The following is a 21,099-nucleotide window of genomic DNA, read 5'->3' on the forward strand; positions in this document are numbered from 1 at the left end:
ACGTGCCTGAGAGCCTGTGCTCTGCAACAAGAGAAGCCACCCCAGTGAGAAGCCGCTGTACTACAACTAAAGAGTAGCCCCTGCTTGCTGCAACTAGAGAAAAGCCTGTGCAGCAACAAAGACCCAGCACAGCCTAAAATAAACAAATAAATGACATTATATTTTAAGTGTAATGTTAACCATTTTCTGTCATTCTTGCTATAAACAATTTTCCTGTCCATGTTTGTCTCATTGATTTGTAATGTACAGGAGTGAAACAACAGCCAGGGCATCTTGCTGCTTAGAATATTTTGGGAAGAAATGAAAACTTAAGCTAAGCTGATTTTTAATCTTTCAGGAGTGGCCTTTTATTCTACTTGTGTGTGTTCTACATTGCTTCATTCATGTCTGACTCTTTACAACCCTATGGACCATAGCCCTCCAGGCTCCTCTGTCCATGAAGATTCTCCAGGCAAGAATACTAGAGTGGGTTGCTATGCTCTCCTCCAGGAGATTTTCCTAACCCAGGGATCGTACCCATGACACTTGTCTCCTGCAATTGGCGAATGGATTCTTTACCACTAGCACCACCTTCATTCTACCTGGAAGATATAAATCCTTGTTATCTCATATATTCATTTTGTAAAGTAATACATTCATCTAGTGCAAAATTTAAGAGATACTAAAGAGCAGCTGGTGAATAAGTCTCCCAACAGCACCCAGTTCCTCTCTCTGTTACCAGTTTCCTCCATCCCAACATCCATCATCCATCCAGCCATCCAACTACATTTTCATGGTGTCTGCTCTATGTGAAGATAACCAGGTACAGTAGATCAGGAAGATTTGAATCCCATATCTACCACTGACATCCTATTGCCTTGAGCAGATCTCTTGGTCAGGTCTCAGTTTCCTCATCTGTGAGATGAGGATAAAGACAATTACCTTATACATCATCGAGAGGATATATTACAAGGTACCTAGCAGAGGCCTGGGTGCTATGGATACCACCATGAAGCCAGATGTCATCTGTGCTCAAGAGCTCTGTTCAAGCACCGCTCTCAGATCTGCGTCTTAGCTCTCCCTTCCTGTTTTCCCCTCTTTGGATCAGGCTATTTTTCTGGCTACCAGCTTAGAATCTCTCCTGCCACTGCAAGGAGTCCATCCACAGGGCTGGGTGCTGCAGACCGGCATGAGGTGGAAGCCTGGGGCTTCCCACTGCCTGATTCTGTCCCTGAGAATTTTTGACTAACTCTCAAGCATCATATTCACCAGTGTTATCTTGTCAGAAGCTGTAAAAGCATTTACACTTTTGTCTAAATATTGTGGATGGCAAGTATTCAACCATGGGGAGAAAAGATAGACAGTGAACTCACTTACTTGGTTCAGGTGTCATAGTTTTGTTCTTCTTGAAGAAAAATCATCCCTGAACTCTGTTCGAAAATATTGGCCAACATCTTCCCTACCAGCCAGGCCATCTATCTGCAGAAAAGAGCAAGTTTTCAGTCTGAAAATACCTATTTCCAGACATGGGGTTTCTGTTTGAATTTCCTTCCCCAGTGGGGCCAGTGGTAAAGAACCCGCCTGCCAATTCAGAAGACATAAGAGACACAGGTTCAATCCCTAGGTTGGGAAGATCCCCTGGCGGAAGGGATGGCAACCCACTGCAGTATTCTTGCCTGAGGAATTCCCGTGGACAGAGGGGCGTGGCGGGCTACAGATCATAGGGTCACAAAAAGTTGCATACAACTAAAGCAACGTAGCATGAGTGGTGTTTGTTTCTTTGTTTGTTGGCCATGTTGCGTGGCTTGCGGGGTCTTAGTTCCCTGACCAGGGATTGAACCCAGTCCCTCAGCAGTGAGAGTTCCGAGCCATAACCACTGGACTGCCAGGAAACTGCCAGTGGGTTTATTTTTTTTAACAAAGTGTTCTCGCTTTGCCACTGAACATATTAAGAAAACACACTCTGGGGAGGGGCACCTTCGGCGAGTGGAGGGATTCTTGAGAGAGACCAAGACAAAGAAGCTCCCACATTTGGGGGAGTTGCAGCCTGGAGACCAGTCTCTCCTTCCATTCCTGCCTTTGGTTCCTTCTGCCACCAGGGAGCTGCAATCTGTGAGGTGACCATGCTGTCTGCAAATCAGTCAGCCTCTGGAGGAAACTAAGGGCTTCTTCCCCCTCACCCTGAGCTAGGTTTCCGCACCAGCTCAAGGTCTGCAGGTACAGGCAGCCAGGCCTGGGAGGGACCACGCTGCCTCCCTTCTCTCCAGACACAGTACAGATGCGTGTTTCTGGGTCACATTCTGGTGTCATGATACCACTGACTTTCTCATCATTGTTGTAGTCTAGGCATCGGTGATTAGGGATCTTTGATGTTACTACTGTGACTCACTGAAGGTTCAGATGATGCTTAGCACTTTTTAGCGATAAAGTATTTTTATATTAAGAAAGGTATGTACATTTTTTTAGAGATAAGGCTATTGCACACTTAATAGACTACAGTATAGTATAAATGTAACTTTTATGTGCAGTGGGAAATCAAAAAATTCATTTGACTAGCTTTATTATGATATGGCTTTATTGTAGTGTTCTGGAACCAAACCCACAATATCTCTGAAGTATGCCTATAATATTTCTATAAACTTGTAATGAGCCACTGAAAAATGAGAAGATTTCTTGCCTCTGGGCTGACTTTTCAAAATGTCAAGTGAATTTCTCCTTCCAGAGATGTAAACTTGTCCAAAGCATGGACTTATGATAAAAATTTGGCACTCTGGTGAATAAGCTCTGGTTCCTTCTTGTTGCATATTATTTTTCCCTTCTCAACAAACCTTTTTCTGGACTGTCAGGGGCTGAGCTTGCTGCATTTTTATTCCTCAAGTGTCCAGCATGATGCGCAAAGGAGTCTTATGTAAGTGTTTTTGGTTTTCTTTTTTTAACTTTTTCTTAATACTAACAAGAGTTGTTGAATGAAAGAATGACCATTGAAGTATTAACAAGAGTTGTTGAAAGAATGAATGACTATTGAAATTAAAAAAAAAATTTGGCACTCTGTTTTTCACAGGGACAATATCATAAAAAGGAGGTTTCCTTGTGATTGGCTAAACTCAAAGCTCTCCTGCCAGATAAGGTGACTTTTCAAAAGGCAATTACAGCTCCAGGTTTTGTTCAATTTCAGGTTTATATAGGCAAGTTCATGGATTTCATGCATCCATTTCTGTTTTCCCAATAAACACTGATTATTTTCACTATCAAAACCAAGGTAATGGGAAAGCCATAGACATGGCCTGCTTAGCAGACAAGTAAGATCCCACATTCATTCAGGGCCACATCACCCTGCCTTTGGGACCTCCCCACCTTGCCAGCAGGAAGGCCAGTCGATTTGAGAGTGAAGCCTCCCCTAATCTGTCAGGGCCTCCTGGGGTGCTTGCCTACGTCCTGAATCTGTCCTCCTGGTTCTCCTCTGGCGAGCTGCTGTGGAAGCAGAAATACAGACAGTCCCTTAGGACCAGAATCCTTAACCACTTTAGATCTCCACCCCACCTCTGCTCCCACTTTCAGCCTCACTCACGGGCCTTGGTGCCTCCCACCCTGTACCCCATGCAGAGGTGGACCCAGCCCCCAGGCCCTGCAGGCCGTGGTGCAACTGCAGCTCCTGATGCCAGCGGAGCCCCAGCAGTGGCTCCAAAACACGGTCCCTGTGATGCTAGTACAAACTTTCTGCTGCCTCTGCTGCCACGTTGGAGGTGAGCTCTCCCACAGGGGTCCCTGGGTGAGAGGGAAGGGGGGGCTGCCTCCCCATGTTGTCAGAGTGTCCAGGGAGGCACCCCAAGGTAGTGCAGCCTTTCCTGCGCACACACAGCCAAGCCCCAGGGGCCCGGGCAAGGTACCACTCAACCTGGATGACCAGAGACGGGAGTGAGTCCTGCCTGGGAGGACTCGGTTCCCTACACCAGGGCACGGGAATCCTGAGTGATCACAGGCTGCGGGGGGAGGGGGGTTCTTTCATCAACCCCACAAGTCCTCACGCTGGTTATTCTCCACTGACACACTCACCTCCCAAATCCGTCCTCTCCGTTCTCTGCCCCGCTTGGCCATGATTCTGGCAGTAGCTACTTTCTTTGTTTAAAAGCAGTATTGAATGGCTTCTCTTTCACGTACCCGCTCTCTGTCACTATCCCCTATTAATTCCTTTATCATGTGACTAGTCCCTTCACTAAATTCTCCCAGTTTAACCCTCTGAGTTGCCATGAGCCTGACTCCAGTGGCCCCCACCCCAGGACACTTGAGGAGTCCTAGGGTAGACAAGTGACTCCCAACAGTGATGAAATTGACCATCCTATCAGTAGAAGAGCTGCTGGCTGAACCACATCCAGAAAAACAGAAAAATTTCTTGCATGTTAGTGTTGCAGAGCAAATCCACACTCTGACCCAACATCGGGCCTCTGGGAGCAGTTGGGCTCTCGGTCACTTTGCCACTCAGAGCCCTCTTGTATTCATCACTTCATGAAGAGATTTCAGGTGTCTTTGACTGTTTATCACCTTGTCTAAAGCTCTCTCCTTAGCTTCGGCTCCAAGGGCAGAATCAGTGTGGATCTGAGCCCCAGGTGCTCAGAAGGAGCCCAGTTCCTCACACAGATCTAGAGTTTAACCATCTGAGGCCCTGGACCAGGCTACTTTGATTGCAAAGAGAAACACAGATTGGTAGAATTTCAAGCAGAGTAAAACGGTTGGATACAGCTCTCCTTTAAGTTTTGTGTATGTGTGTACATATATATAATTAATATTTTATACTATATTTTATAGTGTATTGAGCTTCCCTGCTGGCTCAAACAGTAAAGAATCTGCCTGCAATGCAGGTGACCTGGGTTCAATCCTGGGTTGAGGAGATCCCCTGGAGGAGGACATGGCAACCCACTCCAGTGTTCTTGCCTGGAGAATCCCATGGACAGAGGAACCTGGTGGGCTTACAGTGCATGTGGTCACAAAGAGTCGGACTAAGCACAGCACAGCACATAGTATATTATAAAATATTGTAATATTTTGTATTAAATATTATACAAAATAAATTAAATTATATAATTTTACATTATATATGTATATAATTTTGCAGGGCTATGCACAGCACACAGGATCCTAATTCTCTGACCAGGGATTGAACCCATGCTCTCTGCAGAAGAAGGGCAGAGTCTTAACCACTGGCCCATCAATGAAGCTTCTTCAGTTGTATTTTAATGACTTGATGTCTTTTTTCAAATTTATTTATTTCTAATTGATGGATGACTCCTTTACAATACTGTGTTGGTTTCTGCCAAACTGATGTCTTCTTTGGATGAGCTGGATGCTCACCTCTCCCAGCTGTGACCCACAGAATACTGCACTAGAGAGTGTGAAAAGTTACACACCCTCCCGTGTCATGGACTGATTGCCATGAGCTAGTGTGGACCCAGTTAATGGCTAGGGCTGCTACCTAAATACTGCCAGGAAAAGATGGCTAAGCATCAGTAATTTTTTTCTTAAAAATTGTGCTTTCTGGACAAAACTTTTTCAACTGATGACAGGCTTGTAGCTAAACAACTTAATAAAGGAATTCAAAAAATTTAATTACTGGGTCTGGCAGTGTGTTCTGTAAATAACGCTAGCCTGGAGTTTTCATCAAGAAATAATAATTGTCTAAAGTTAGATGTTTTATGCTTTATTTGGATTTTTTAAATGGTTGTGGTAGGTGATTGGTAACACCTGTGTTAAATTTTTCCATATTAAAAAGTAAAGCTGGATCCCTACCTCACACCCTAATAAATTCCAGATGGATTAGAAGTAAAAATGTGCGCATACACCAACACATAACAAAACTCCATAAAAGTTCTAGGGAAGGCTATGTTTATTTAATCTTGGGAGGTGAAAAGGTAGGCCTTTCTAAAAATGACACCAAAGCTAGAAACCATTACAAAATATGATGGATTTGACTATATGAAAATTTGAGACTTCCATCTGGTATTCACATATATTTAAAACTCAAAGCAGAAACTGAAAAGCAGCATTTTTACATGTGAGAAGCAAAGGCATAATGTTCCTGATATCTGAAAAGCCAGGTGGCTCAGTGGTAAAGAATCTGCCTGCCAATGCAGGAGCTGAAGGAGACCCAGGTTCAATCCCTGGGTTGGGAAGATCCCCTGGAGGAGGAAATGGCAACCTGCTCCAGTGTTCTTGCCTGGAAAATCCCATGGACAGAGGAGTCTGGCAGGCTACAGTCCATGGGGTCCCAAAAAGTCAAACACTACTGAGTGACTGACATCGCGCGCTCACACACACACACACACACACACAGAGGAAGAGCAATTACAAATCAATTAGGAGTAGAAGAATACTGACCAGCTCCGGGAGTTAGAATGGACAGGGAAGCCTGGTGTGCTGCAGTCCATGGGGTTGCAAAGAGTCGGACATGACAGAGTAACTGAACTGAACAGAACTGAATAGGAAGAGGAAAATGAATATGAAGTGGAAATTGACCAAGCTTTGCAAATGGCCAGTGACTTCTCGAGAGGATGTTCAACCTCCCTGTTCAGTTCATTTCAGTTTAGTCGCTCAGTTGTGTCCGACTCTTTGCAACCCCATGAATCACAGCACACCAGGCCTCCCTGTCCATCACCAACTCCCAGAGTTCACTCAAACTCATGTCCATCGAGTTGGTGATGCCATCCAGCCATCTCATTCTCTGTCGTCCCCTTCTCCTCCCGCCCCCAATCTTTCCCAACATCAGAGTCTTCTCCAGTGAGTCAACTCTTCGCATGAGGTGGCCATAGGTGAGGGAAATTTTAAAAAGAAGAAAGGGAAAAAGAAAACCACTCATACTGCCACCACAAGAAAGCTCGTGGGATGGTCCTTCCCCACACCCCAGAAGAGCAAAGGTGAAAAAAGATTATAACACCCAGTGCTGGTAAGGGTTCCTAAAGGGGCTTCTCACCCTGCTGGTGCGAGGGGTATTAAGTATACTCAAACTTTTTGGAGAGCAGTTGCTCAATATATGTCAGAAGCCTTTTAAAACTATGTTGTGACCTAATAATGTTCCTGTTACTCCTGATCTGGCCTTGAGGGCAGGGACACAGTCTCCTTAGGCCACGCCATCCAGAACATGGGACCCATTCCTCCTAATTTCCCCCAGAGAGCAGAGGTCAGGTTGCCTGAAGGTGCCGGTAATTGGACAGCACAATACAGACAGCAACATAATGACCGCTGCAGGCCCAGCCCCAGGCCAGGGTCACTCACTGGAAGCCCCTGCTTCCATTCGGCCAGGGGCAGTCATCACCCTCCTCAGAACTGGGCTTGGGCCCTCTCCTTTAGGCAGAGCCAGGCCCCACTGATGCAACCATGAGTTCAGAGAAAGGATATTTTTCCACTACCCTCCCTATTCTTCACTTCCTGCCCCAGGAAATACCCACTCACTGCAGGGGCCGCTCCTCTCCAGCCTACTGGGTTGGGGTCTGAGTCTCTGATCCTGTTAAGATAATCACACTATACTACAAGATCTAAGCTCAACTGTGGTCACGTTCTTACATTTATGAGAGTAAAAATACTAAAACAACATACACGTTCATCACTAAGAAAGTGGCTAAGTAAACTGAGACCTCCTCACGTAGAATGCATAGAGAATGATGACACGCACCTGTATACAGTCACGTGAAATGAGGAGGATGGGAAGGCGACTTGAGTCGATCCAAGTGCTTAGCACAGGACCCGCCACACAGAGAGTGCTCAAGAGTTGTGGTTAAGCAGGAAAAGAAACTACAAAACAGTGTTATGGTTCAAAAGCACTTTGTTATTAAAATATATGCATCTTTTACAAATGAACTTACTTACGAAACAGGAAGAGACTCACAGACTTAGAGAACAAACTTATGGTTCTGGGCAGGGGGCTGGGGGGAAAGGGAAGGGATAGTTAGGGAGTTTGGGATGGACTTGTACATGCTGCTATATTTAAAAGTGATAAGCAACAAGGACCTGCTGTATAGCACAGGGAACTTTGCTCCATGTTATGTGGCAGCCGGGATGGGAGGGGAGTTTGGGGGAGAATGGATACATGTATATGTGTGGCTGAGTCCCTTCCCCATTCCCCTGAAATTATCACAACACTGTTAATAGGTTATACCCCAACACAAAGTAAAAAGTTTGAAATCCATCAACCTGAATCAATCACTGGTATACATATGCCCTCTCCCATCCTTAACCCCCTCCCATCTCCCACCCCTCCAGGTTGTCACAGACCACTGGGTTGAGCTCCCTGTGTCACACAGCAAATTCCCACTTGCTATCTATTTCACATAGGGTAATGTATATGTTTGTATGCTGTTCTTCATGTTGATGTATGGCAGAGGCCAACACAGTATTGTAAAGCAAGGATCCTCCAATTTAAAAATAGCAGGAAAAATGCTTAAAATAATAAATATGCTTCTTTATATGTATATTGTAGAAAAACATATGAAAGGATATCAACTAAAATGTGAACAGTGCCTGTTTTGAGGTGGTGGCTCACACATCCATTTGCATCATTGTATTGTTCGTGTTATAATGATCACGTAAGACTTTATCTTCTCAGACTGGTTCAGGAAATGGACAACAAAAAGATTTCCAGAATTTTCTGGTCAACCTTAACATAAAAAATCTTGACATGTGAACTTGGTGACACAATACCAGTCACATATTAATCAGGAAAAAAAGACTATTTTCATTTTTCAAAAGTTAGAATATAATAAAAAATCTTCATAATTTTTTAAACATTACAATGCTTGAGGCTCACTTGGGGGACTATGACTGTGGGAAATCAACCCTACCACCACCTCTATGGGCTGGAGGGGACCAAATTCTTTTCTATAGAAAGTTCCAGTGCCTTCAGCTATTTCCCCAAGTTCACCCAGCTTCAGTACAACAGGAACCCCCAAAACTGAACACCCACGAGCAGCTCTAGGCTGACCACCTTATGCACTACAGGAAAGAGGTTTCTTCCCTGGCAGCTCCAGAGAGGGAAAATCCCTGCAAGTTCTCCGAAAGGGCCTGGCCTGAGTCACATGCCCCCACTGAGTCAATCGTAAGGCCAGGGGGAGGTAACTTGCGGTAGACACTGTTGTTCTTCAATTCTCACCACCCCTTTCCCTCCCTCTTCTGGCAACAGTATCAGACTTCCTTTGGAGACTCATTCTTTCCTCATTTCACAGGTTTCTGTTGCGGCTGGCAATCTCCACACCCCACCTCTTGGCCCCAGAAATGGGCACTTGAGCTACAACTGGCCAGTCTATGAAATACCATCTTCCTGGCCACAGTGATTGGAGGCTCAAGTCAAGTGGGCCCAGGTGGTCCTTCTATAATATTCTATCTATAGAGTGGCGGAAGATACCTGAGGATATCTCCCAGCATAAAGAGAAAGGTCCCCCATGGTGGGAGAGAATAGTCATTCCACAGAGGCAGGAGAGAGGTGTGGGGAGAAAGAGACACTGTTTGAATCCCTGTACCTGGTTGGGACATTACTTTGCCAACAAAGGTCCGTCTAGTCAAAGCTGTGGTTTTTCCATTGGTCATGTATGGATATGAGAGTTGGACTGTGAAGAAAGCTGATCGCTGAAGAATTGATGCTTTTGAACTGTGGTGCTGGAGAAGACTCTTGAGAGTCCCTTGGACTGCAAGGAGATCCAACCAGTCCATCCTAAAGGAGATCAATCCTGGGTGTTCACTAGAAGGACTGATGCTAAAACTGAAACTCCAATACTTTGGCTACCTCATGCGACAAGTTGACTCACTGGAAAAGACTCTGATGCTGGGAGGGATTGGGGGTGGGAGGAGAAGGGGACGACAGAGGATGAGATGCTTGGATGGCATCACCGACTCAATGGGCATGAGTTTGAGTAAGCTCCAGGAGTTGGTGATGGACAGAGAAGCCTGGCATGCTGCAGTCCATGGGGTCGCAAAAAGTCAGACACAACTGAGCGACTGAACTGAACTGACCTAGTTGGGATTAGCTAATAGCCACCCTCCCTGGGCTTCCCAGCTATGCAAACAAGAAAGTCCTTTCCAACTTGAGCTGGGTTTCTGTCATGGGTCAATTTAGAGGCCCGAGCCTGGTGAGGTCTAAACCATGTGCCTATATCTGTGATCAGACAGGTCACTGAGATTGCATGCATGCATGCTAAGTCGCTTCAGTCGTGTCCGACTCTGTGCAACCCCATAGACAGCAGCCCACCAGGCTTCTCCGTCCACAGGATTATCCAGGCAAGAATACTGGAGTGGGTTGAATTTCCTTCTCCTCACTGAGATTAGTACACCCTAATAAAACCACAAGGTGGGAGTAGAGGAAGATTTCTCCAAAGGAGGACTTGCTGCAGAGGGGCACAGCCAGCAGCAATGGCCAGTCAAGTATGGACATGTCTCTGATCAAATAAATGGGGGTTTTATCCACTCCTAGTACTCTATCACAAATCAGTTGACAAAAAAGAAAAAGGACATAGAAAATTTAATTAAGTTGCATATATTAAGCTTTGTACCCTACAGAAAACAGTCCTATTTTTAAGTGCCCAAAAAATAGTTATAAAAATAACATGTATTCAAATATAAAGAAAATATCAAATCTTTGAAATATTGCAAGTTCTAGTCTCTGACCACCATGCAATAAAATTAAAAATCCATAAGAAAAAGTGTGAAAGTGAGAGTGTTAGCCACTCAGTTGTGTCTGACTCTTTGTGACCCCATGGCTCCTCCGTCCATGGAATTCTCCAGGCAAGAATACTGGAGTGGGTAGCCTTTCCCTTTTCCAGGGGATCTTCCCGACCCAGGGATCAAACCCGGGTTTTCTGCATTGCAGGCAGATTCTTTACCATCTGAGCCACCTGGGAAGAAAAGTTTAAATGGAAATAAAATACAACTAATTAAATTTAATTTTATAAAAGCTTATATTATAATAAGAACATTTATATGGAAAAGCAACTGTTCAGGAATTTTTTTAATTTGAAGGCAAAACCAGGGAAATACGTACCAGTCTACAGAACATATGTGGCAGTTGTCAAAACTTTATGGTAGAGCAGATGTAAACACACTTATCTGTATTTAATATGTAACAAATCAGGTGAAAATAGAATGATGAAAGAAATAATTATCACTACATTCATAAGGGAAATGGATAATAATGGCATGCGAATAGCAAATGCTTACTCAGACCATTTACCACAGAACATTCCAGACAGGTTAAAGTTAAATACACACATGTATACACATACACAGCCATTAAAAAAGTAAACCCACAGCAGAAGAATATAAAAGTGTTTGCTCACCCTGTCTACTGAGACACTGGTGTCAGGACAAAGTGTGGTTTTCAGAGGAAACAGACCTCTGAACATCTGTGAGCTCAGTTTCCTATCTGTACAGTGTAAGTGCGTATGTGCGTGCGTGCTAAGTCGCTTCAGACGTGTCTGACTCTTTGTGACCGCATGGACTGTAGCCCATCAGGCTCCTCTGTCCAAGCGATTCTCCAGGCAACAATACCAGAGTGGGTTGCCATGCCCTCTTCCAGGGGATCTTCCCAACCCAGGGATCAAACCCACGTCTCATGTCTCTTGCACTGGCAAGCGGGTTCTTTACTACTAGCACCACCTGGGAAGCTCCACAATGTAGGTAAAAATACCCAGTTCACAAGAATCAAAGCCACTTCGTGGCCCCCACTTTAACTTCTGTAATGGACTTCCTCAGACTGGGTACCGGGATTGCAATGGGGCATCTTCGAAAACCGATGCCCTTGGGGAGAAAGATTTGAGTCAAGTAACCATATAAGTATGTAACTAAAGAAATGTATGGGAGGCTTTAAGAATAGAACACATTTTTAAAATTTGCAAACATCTCTATATAAACATAAAGAAAAGCAATGGAGTGGAAGAACACTTCATGATAAATATGAAAAATAATTTCAAAATATATATGAAACTGATTTTAAAAGTTTAAGAAAGCCCAGCCTCTGGCAAATACAAATAAAGATGTGGCGTTAGCAGAGGACATGAAAAAGAGTACACTGCACATGTACCAGATCATGCCTGTCAGCCCAGAGCTGAAGAGCTACCAAACCACAACGCACTGACATCGTCAAACCTTTCAACCAGCAGTTCCCCTGATTGAAGGAAGAAAGAGAGAGAGGAAGGGAGAGAAGGAGGGAAGGAAAGAATGAAGGAAGGGAAGGAGAAAAAAGAAAAACCCTATTCATATCAAGATGTTTTTACCTATATGATTTGCAAGCACACACACTTAAGACAGCCCAAATACTGACTGTGAACTATTACTATTTCAGACTACTTGTTGTTGCTGTTTAGTCACTAAGTCATGTCCAACTCTCTGTGACCCCATGGACTGCAACACACCAGGCTTGACTGTCCTTCACTATCTCCTAAAGTTTGCTCAAATTCATGTCCATTGAGCTGGTGATGCCATCCAACCATCTCATCTTCTCTTGCCCCCTTCTCCTCCTGCCCTCGATCTTTCCCGGCATTAGGGTCTTTTCCAATGACTGAGTCATTCTTTGCATCAGAAAAACTCATGGAAAAAATTTTACAAAATGACACTGCATGAAAAAGTTGATCACAAGATAAGTACACATCGATTCTAACTAAGCATAAACTTTGCCAGAAGTATCTGAAAGTCTAGAATAGTAGAGGTATTTGCCCATTTGCTGTTGGTTTGACATTTTTGTTGATCTCACATTGTATCATTGGGTAAACATTCTATTTTTTTAAAGGATTGATTTCACAAAAGAACTTTCACAAACGAACTTATTTGCAAAACAGAAATAGAGTCACAGATGTAGAAAACAAGCTTATGGTTATCAAGGAAGAAAGTGGGGGAGAGGAATAAATTGGGAGATTGGGATCGACATACACATATATAAAATGGCTTTCCAGGTGGTGCAGTGGTAAAGAATACACCTGTTGATGCAGGGGACACAGGAGATGCGGGTTTGATCCTGGATCAGGAATATCCCCTCAGATAGGGGATGGACAACTAGTAAGAACCTACTGTATAATAGAGAACTCTACCCAGTGCTCTGTAATGAACTATGTGGGAAATGAATCTTAAAAAAAAGAGTGGATCTATGTATATGTATCATGTAACTGATTCACTTTGCTGTGCCGCAGAAACTAACACAACTTTGTAAATCAACTATACGCCATAAAAATTAAGAAACAAAAACTAGGAAAAACCTTCAGCATTCTACCCACGTAAGCTGGATGCTGCCCAGGTCATCTCCAAACTGGATTCTTAGGTCTCAGCCCGAGATTTCCAAGCGAGTGAGAGCGGGTGTACGAAGGGTAGAGGGCTGGCAGGGCAGGCAGCAGGGGCTCCTTCTGCAGGACACAGCTGCCCGCCGGCTCCTGGCCTGGGGCGTGTCTTATCTCATGAGCTCATGTGAAAGCCCCACACCCCCAGGTCTTCAGCGAACACTTGCCATCCTTTTCCTGTCACCACCCAGCTCTGCCCCTGTGCCTATGAGCTCATCGCTGCTGGGCAAATCCTCCTGAGGTCAGATAACTGCCAGGGGCAGCTCTTTTCCCAGCCTCCTGCTCCTTGCCCCACGCCCCCGGGAGACACAGGGCTGCCCTGACTCCCACTCCATGGTTCCACACAAGAACAGAGACTTGTATGAATGTGGCCAAGGTCCTGGAGGTGAACAGGCCCTCCCAGTCTGCCCCCCACCCCCGTCATGGCCTTGCCTGTTCTGAGAACTGCTCAGCCTCTGTGACCAGACAGACCCCTGCCCACCCCCGCACCACCGTCTTTGTTTCTGTCTCAGTCCCAGACTCTGCAGCAGCCCTGAGCCCCAGCATCCCAGGTGGGTGTCAACCAGAGGAGATGCTGGGGGAGGGGGTCGGAGGTTGGGAGAATCCCTGCTGGAGGCAGAAAGGTGGTTTCCCTGGCAGGCTGGGGGGCAGGGGAGTATGGGTGGGGGCGGTGTGCAGCCAGGTTCCTTCTCTGGGTGGGTCAAAGCTGGTTCACTCATGGATCTCAGGTGTGAGGGACTCACTCTGGGCCAGGCCCCCCGCTGCTGGAAATCCAGGGTGGGTCTTTGTGCTCCACCGGCCACACTCCCCACCTACCCAGGCTGCCCCCCAGCATCATCTCCTTAGGGTCTCCCTGGCCTGGCTCTTTTCCAGTGTAGGCAGCTCCTTGCTTTGCACTTTCAGAACCCACCTCCCATGCTGGCCGGCTGTGGCCCCAGACCACCTAATTGCACACGGCCCCCTGGCCCACCCCACCCCCTACACACACACACCGAAGCTGCTTTCCTGACACTACAGCTCTGTTTCCCCAGACCTTACGACCCCAGGGTTTCCAAGCAATCCAGGCCTGTCCCATCCAGACCTCCCAGAAATTAAATAGGAAAGAATGAGGAGAGGGACAGTACCGTCCTGGAGAACCAGCCGCTGACAGATACTACAAAGGCCCCAGGATTCAGAGTCACACTCCCACCCCATGGATGGCCCCGGAGTGGCCTGGGAGCCGTGTCCGCGCCTCTGCCAAGCCACTCACCACGTTCCCACGGGAGCCCGAGCGCAGCGTGGAGACAGCTGTTCCTCCCAGCAGATGCTCGTGGGGAGGGGGCACCCGCTCCCAGCCCATCCCCATGACTCGTGGAGTCCGGCCAGCTCACCCATTAGACTGGAGCAGCCTGAAGAGCGCCGAGCAGTATGGCTTGAGGGCAGAGCGGCTGGCCGGTCAGTGCCTCCACGACCCCATTTGCAAAGTGGGGGCAACTGATCATTTCGCCAGCACCTTCCTCTCTGCGAGGACAGAGGCTATGTCTGCCCAGGCTGCCCCCCTGCCCTGGCCTAGGACAGTGCTGGCCACTCGTCTCTGAGCATTTATGGAGTGGCCACTCTGTGACAGGCAGGAAGCTGGGACTACTGAGATAGACACGGGAGGCCCCTGAGAAGCTGACAAGAGCAGAGAAGGAAGCCCCGCAGATGCCAGGGCTGGGTCCCCACTGTCCATGCTGAACCTGAGGAGAGGCCCGTGGGCATCAACTGGCCCGGGAAGAGACGTTGCTCTGCAGAGTCATGACACCAAGATCCCACAGCATTTCAGGTCCAGGCCAGGCCCTTCTGTCTTAAACCAGGCAGTCCTACAGCGTCTCCTGCCCCAGCAGGGCTCAGAAACCAGTCCCAAGGGTCTCACACCCTTGTCCATGACCCTCACCTCCCGGTCAGTTCTCAGTGAGCAGCCCTGGCCTGGCCATCCGATCTGACAGCTTCTCTGCTGCCCTGCAGGCCGCACCATATGAAAACTCAAAGAAGACAAAGAGGAGGTGGCATGCCCATGGTCCCCACAGGGTCTAGCACCTGGGGTCCTAGGGCCAGGATGGCCAGTGAACAATGATTAATCCCACTAAGTCAAGATCCTTCGGTAAAAAGAAGGGGCAGGACCCCAGCCTCTGGGCTCCTTGACCCGGGCCCTGTTCTCTGAAGCCCGGCGCCCCTTCTCCCAGCCCAGAGTGCAGACTCTCAGCCCTCCACCCCCCGCTTTCCTGACTCAGCCACCACCCAGCTTCCTGGATTTTCTCATAACACATCACTCACCACCCCGTGTTTCTTTTAGCTCCATGAAGACTTTTCTGCTTGAGAAACACATTTGGCTCTAATGGGGTAAGAAGGTGCTGAAGTTAGAAATATTTGCTTAATTTAGTAATATGTATGTGCTTATGTCACATCCATTCTCCCGAAGTTAACTCTCCCCCACCGGGCTGTGAGCTCGGGTCAAAGACTGTCTACTCCCACAGAATCAGGGTGATATTTTTAGTCATCTTGTAAAATAATTTAAAACAGACTTTTCAGGACAACCCAGCCAGCACAGGCAGCTTGGACCCGAGCATCAGATGGTGTCCTATTTGCTTTCTGTTTCCAGAGGGGAACCACTCCATCTCCTCCTCGTGCTTCTCTCCACGTTGTCCCTTCGCCCTCGTATCCATCACTGAAGGTGCAGGAAGGCCGGTGTCCCCAGGTGTCCTTACCTTCATGTCAGGCGCTGTCGAGGGGGTCAGGGAGGTCGGTTCTGGCAGACTGGTTATTCCAAGAATGAAATGCTGGAGAGGTAGGGCTGTGGGTGCCAGCACCTGGGTAACCCTGAGGATCAATCAGGGTACTTGTGTGTGCGTGCTAAGTTGCTTCAGTCATGTCCGACTCTTTGCGACCCTTTAGACTGCAGCATGCCAGGCTCCTCTGTCATGGAATTGTCCAGGCAAGAATACTAGAGTGGGTTGCCATGCCCTCCTCCAGGGGATCTTCCCCACCCAGGGACTGAAACCGAATCTCTTTTGTCTTCTGCATTTGGCATGCAGGATCTTTATCACCAGGACCACCTGGGAAGCCTTTCAGGGTACTTACTTACAAGGAAAGAATCGTGACTCTGGCTGTAGGTCAAGTAGGAAAAGAATCCACTTAAAGGGTATTGAGTAGGGACTTCTCTGACTGGGCAGGGGTTAAGACTCCTTGCTCCCAATGCAGGGAACACAGGTTCGATCCCTGGTCAGGGAATTAAGATCCCACATGCTACACAGCGCATAGGAAGTTGGCGGCGGGGGGAAGGTGGGTATCAGGCAGTGGAGAAGGCTTGGAAACAACCTATCCAGGACTAACCCAGCTACAGAATGGATCTGGCGAGGCTGCCACTGCCACGAGTATGTCCAATAGCGCTGCGACAATGGCAACCCTGACACAGGACAGTGGGGGTGCGACCCTGGTGCCCTAGGAAGTGCTCCTGCAGCATGTCGAAGAGTGTTCTGCATGGCCTTAGCTTCTCTGAAAGAGTGGCTCCTCATTTAAAAACTAGGACTAGCCCATATGGCTGGGGGACTCCAGGCCACACACCAGTGCGATCTATGGGGCTGGGGGTGGGGGCTGGGGGACAAGCATCTGGCATCTCAGCTTCTTCATCAGGCTGAGAGCCAGGCAGCAAACACCCACTGACTTGCGTCCATTACACACAGACTCTCTCCCTTCCTTACCATCTCCAAGCACCCCAAGCCCCCAAATCAATTGCTTAATCTGAAGTTCTAAACCTTTGAGTTTGCCCAACTCAAAGCAGGGGCCGGCTCTCTTAAATTACTACACCCACAAGGAAAAGAGGTTGTCATTTGTAGGGCAAGACCCTTCTTCTCCTTGCCCAGCCTGAACTGGGACACAGGGACCTTCCCGGGCGATCCAAAAGAAAAGGTTTGTTGTATGGTATTATTGCACATGAAGCTCAGAAAAAAATTCACACAGGCACTGGGGTGGTTTTCAAACAATTTATGGACCTTGGGCTTAAAAGTGTTTTCTAATCCCTGTGGAGACCAGATTGCAAAAAAGTATGTTCCTCCAAGCCTTGTTAGCATCTGGCTTGGTCATGACCCTCTGTTGCTAGGGTTTTCTGGTCATTTTCATTTCATAAATTGACTGTTCACCAGAAAGTAGTTGGTGATCACACACTCTGAGGGCAGAAATTTGCAGATGAGTTTCTGGCTTGGAAAATCCAGAGAGGTGACTCCTTGAGCTGCCTGGTGGCCCTGGGTCCTGGCAGGCCCATCCTAGAGTGCCTTCTGCCAAAGAGCAAAATTAAGAGTCTTCTGGAAGTCACCTAGGGCCCCTTCTCTTCCCGGGAGAAGCCCCCTTTCTTGAAGACTGTGGCCTCCAAAAAATCTGAAACCCTGTCTCTAAGACCAGATGGTAGACAGCCTCTTTCTGGTACCCACCAAGGGGGTGGGCTCACTGCATGCAGGGACCCCCAGGCCAGCAAGAAGTAGCTCCCTGCTTGGAAATGCTCCATATGCTCAATATTATAGCAGAAACCCAGCCAAGGCAAGCTCAGTCCCCAGGGCACAGAGCCTGGGAGCAAATCCATTCCCTCTGCAAACATCTGGTGCACGCACCACGCTGAGGTCAGGATGCTGAACTGTCTTCTGCTGGGAAGGCCCCTCTCCCTCACCACTCCGTTCACTTTCTCAGGGTTTAGGCCTCAGCCTCTCCTCCCTCACCTGCCTGTTGATAGCCACAGAGGGAGCAGTTGGCCCCCTACCACCACCCACTACCCCCAGGGAACTGAGCCTATCTGCAGGGCCTGTCTTTTATTTTTGAAAAGGAAAAAAAAGGAGGGGTTGCAAGGGATAAACTCTGACGTCATGGGCCAGCGTCGGACATGGGGGTTGGAGGCCATCTGGAGCAGGTGCTGGCAGGGCCCCTGGGAAAGGAGAAAGAGGGCAGCTGGTTCACCGGGTGGGGGGTGTCCTGGGGTCAGACAAAGACCTCACGGCATGATGAAGTTAAGCTTTTCTGGAATTTCTGGCCTGGGAAGGATGGATGATGCTTCCTTGGCCTCTGGCTCCTCTCCTAAAGCCAGGCCCTATAGGTGCAGGACTCCTGGAAGAGCTCCAAGCTCAAGGAGACCTGGCCAGGTGGTGCCCTTGCACCCTCCATGGGTCCCCATCACCAACAGATCTGGGAGTCTCAGGGTTGCAGGGCCCTCCCACCTGGCAGGTGTGTCTGGTGCACTGACTCTGAGAACCCTCTTCTGCCCTGGCTGCTTCCTCCTGCCTTCCTCTAGGACTCTGAAAGTTCTTGACGGGGCCTCCAGACTCATCTGACCCCATCTAGGAGGCAAGGAAAGCTTTTCCCCCTGATTCAGGAGGTGAAACTGAAGGCCCCGTGCAGTGATGGGATTGGCGAGGGTCCCACTACAATTTCCCGGCCCGGCCTCCTTGAGATGTGCTCACCGCCTGTTCAGTGTCCTCTCTGGGAAGTTATGCAACTGGAAGGGGGCCCCTCGGGATGAAATAATTGCAGAGAAAAACAGATGGGCCCCGGAGCAATCTTTCCCTTCTCTGTGTGCCTGAGAATCCTCCTCAGGACCAGGAGGGGGCGCTGTTACACCGGGGGCTTGTTCCCATCCTGGGGAGGGGGCTGGACAATCCTCTCTTAGCCACACATTCCCCAGCCTCCTAAAAGCTTATGCACACATTTCTTACCTCATCAAGGCCCCCTCTCATCTCTACGCATGGGTGCTCAGTCAGGACCGACTCTTTGCAACCCTATGGACTGTAGACTGCCAGGCTTCTCTGTCCATGGGATTCTTTAGGCAAGAATACTGGAGTGGACTGGACTGTAGCCCACCAGGCTCCTCTGTCCATGGGGATTATACAGGCAAGAATACTGGAATGGATTGCCATGCCCTCCTCAAGGGAATCTTACCACCCAGGGACTGAACCTCAGGGTCTCCTGCATTTTCTGCATCACAGGCGGATCCTTTACCACTGAGCCACCCATTTCTACAGGGTCCTCATAAAGGGTTGAACATCAACTGTCCCCTGGAAGGGCCAATCCATGGTAGGCACAAGGATCTAACCCTGCCCTTGTGGAGGAAGGAGAAAAAAGGAAAAGGGGCCAATAAGAATGGAGTCTTTTCTCTCCATATCCCCACCTTTCAGAGGTTCAGGAAGAAGAGGTCCCAGGCATGCCACTTTGGGCTGCCTGGAGCTTGGCACAATTCAGCCTGGCTCTGACTTTTCCTACTCCCTCTCTATGTCCCCTCCACAACCGATCACTCTCCTTCGGCCCCATCGGTCAAGCCCCGCCCCCTGAGCTTGATTGCCTTCCTCATCCTCAGGAGCACAACACCCCCAACCCTTCGAAGACAAGCCCCTCCCCTTCTGTATCCCCTCTCTTGTCTCTAGAACCTACCTGCCTCTCTCCTAAGTCTGCCCTCCTCTGGGCACTCCTCCCCGAAGACCTCCCCCACTTTCTTCCCCTAGGTCTGAGTACTCGTGTTTTTCTGTTACTGCCCCCTCTAAGCCTGGGTGCGTGCCCCCTCCATTAACCCAAAAGGAGTCACTCTGTTTTCCATCCATGTCTCCCTCCTCTCCTTTCTCTCCTGCTTGCCATGTGTCCTGTCCCGGCTCAGCACACAGTTTTCCTTCTCCAGGAAGCTTGCCCTCCCAGCCCAAGCTGGGGAAACTGCCTGTCTCCCTGCCATTGTCCTTTTCAGCCCACAAAGCTAGTGTCTGTTGCCTGGGGATTGGGGGGGGGTGGTTCGGGGCTGCTAGGATGGAACCCTACAGGTTGCATGGATGTTCAGTGAATTCTTGGGGGAATCAGTGGATGGAGAAGTGACAAATGACAAGATTCCCTACAGAAAAGCCAGGCTCCTGAGGCCCAGTAACCTTTTCTCTCTCCTTTGCCATCAAGAGGAGTTATCACACTGGGCATTCAATAAAGGGCCACAAAAAACTCACGTTCAGCTGCTCAGTGGTTCCAACTTTCCCAGGCCTGGCCTCTGGGGCCAGAGCAAGAAGGAGCAGACCTTGTGGAGGAAAAAACAGGAAGAAGGAATCTGAGTCTCAGGTCTAGCCCAGGAGGCAGAGAGAGCCTTCTCTGCAGCTTTCTGAGCAAGGAAACAGGGAGGAGGGGTGGGGAGCTTTCGTCGCCAAAGCAGTCATGTGCTGACTACCTCCTTCCCTGAAGGTCCCTCCAGCACCATCCTCCCACTTCTATCCATCCCACCTCTCAGGCCCCAGGGAGGCAAGAACTGCACCCTGATCTGTCCCAGGGAAGCCTCATGCCACAGTTAACTCTTCCAGGATCTGACTTGCCCCAAAGGACCACACTCCAGTGTTCAGAAGTGAGGGCTCACCAGAAAACTCTTCCACAGATGGAGGCAGGTAGAGCCCAAGGTGGTGATTCTGTCCACCCTGGGATGGGGGTGGGGCAGGGTTGATTTACTGCATGTAATCTCAAAGTTCAGAGAGAAGACCAACCTAGATGGTTACCCAGCCATCACCAAGTACAAACAAGGGACACAGAGACAGGAAGAACCAGCCTACAGATATTCAGACAGAAAGAGGTGCCATGAAGCTCCCAACCTGTCCTTAATAAGGGGTTTCAGAGGATGTAGCTGCTGCTCCCTGGAAACCAACCCCATGCCTGGCCCAATCTGCCTGGCTCCTTAAACCTGTATAAACAAAGCACATCTCAAAGAAGTTCCAGGTTGGTAACAATCCTGTTTGTCCAATAGACAAAAAGGAGAGGGAACTTCCATCCTCCACCTGGAGACCCTCCCTCTTCCTCTTCAGTATCTCTT

At 48.3% G+C, this 21,099-nt stretch overlaps 1 long non-coding RNA gene across 1 annotated transcript; it reads right to left on the reverse strand.

Moving 5' to 3' along the window:
* Positions 1–340: 340 nt before the first annotated feature.
* Positions 341–14,797, reverse strand: LOC148778493 (uncharacterized). Its single transcript, XR_016038713.1, has 4 exons — positions 14,527–14,797; positions 7,640–7,758; positions 1,357–1,458; positions 341–581 (listed from the first exon to the last, which is right to left on the reverse strand). It is a non-coding gene; the product is annotated as an uncharacterized LOC148778493 (long non-coding RNA).
* Between the last annotated feature and the right edge of the window lie 6,302 nt (positions 14,798–21,099).

Source organism: Moschus berezovskii, chromosome 2 (assembly GCF_049115385.1).
Source record: "Moschus berezovskii isolate FMDL1 chromosome 2, NW_MosBer_1.0, whole genome shotgun sequence".
Classification (NCBI taxonomy): domain Eukaryota; kingdom Metazoa; phylum Chordata; class Mammalia; order Artiodactyla; family Moschidae; genus Moschus; species Moschus berezovskii.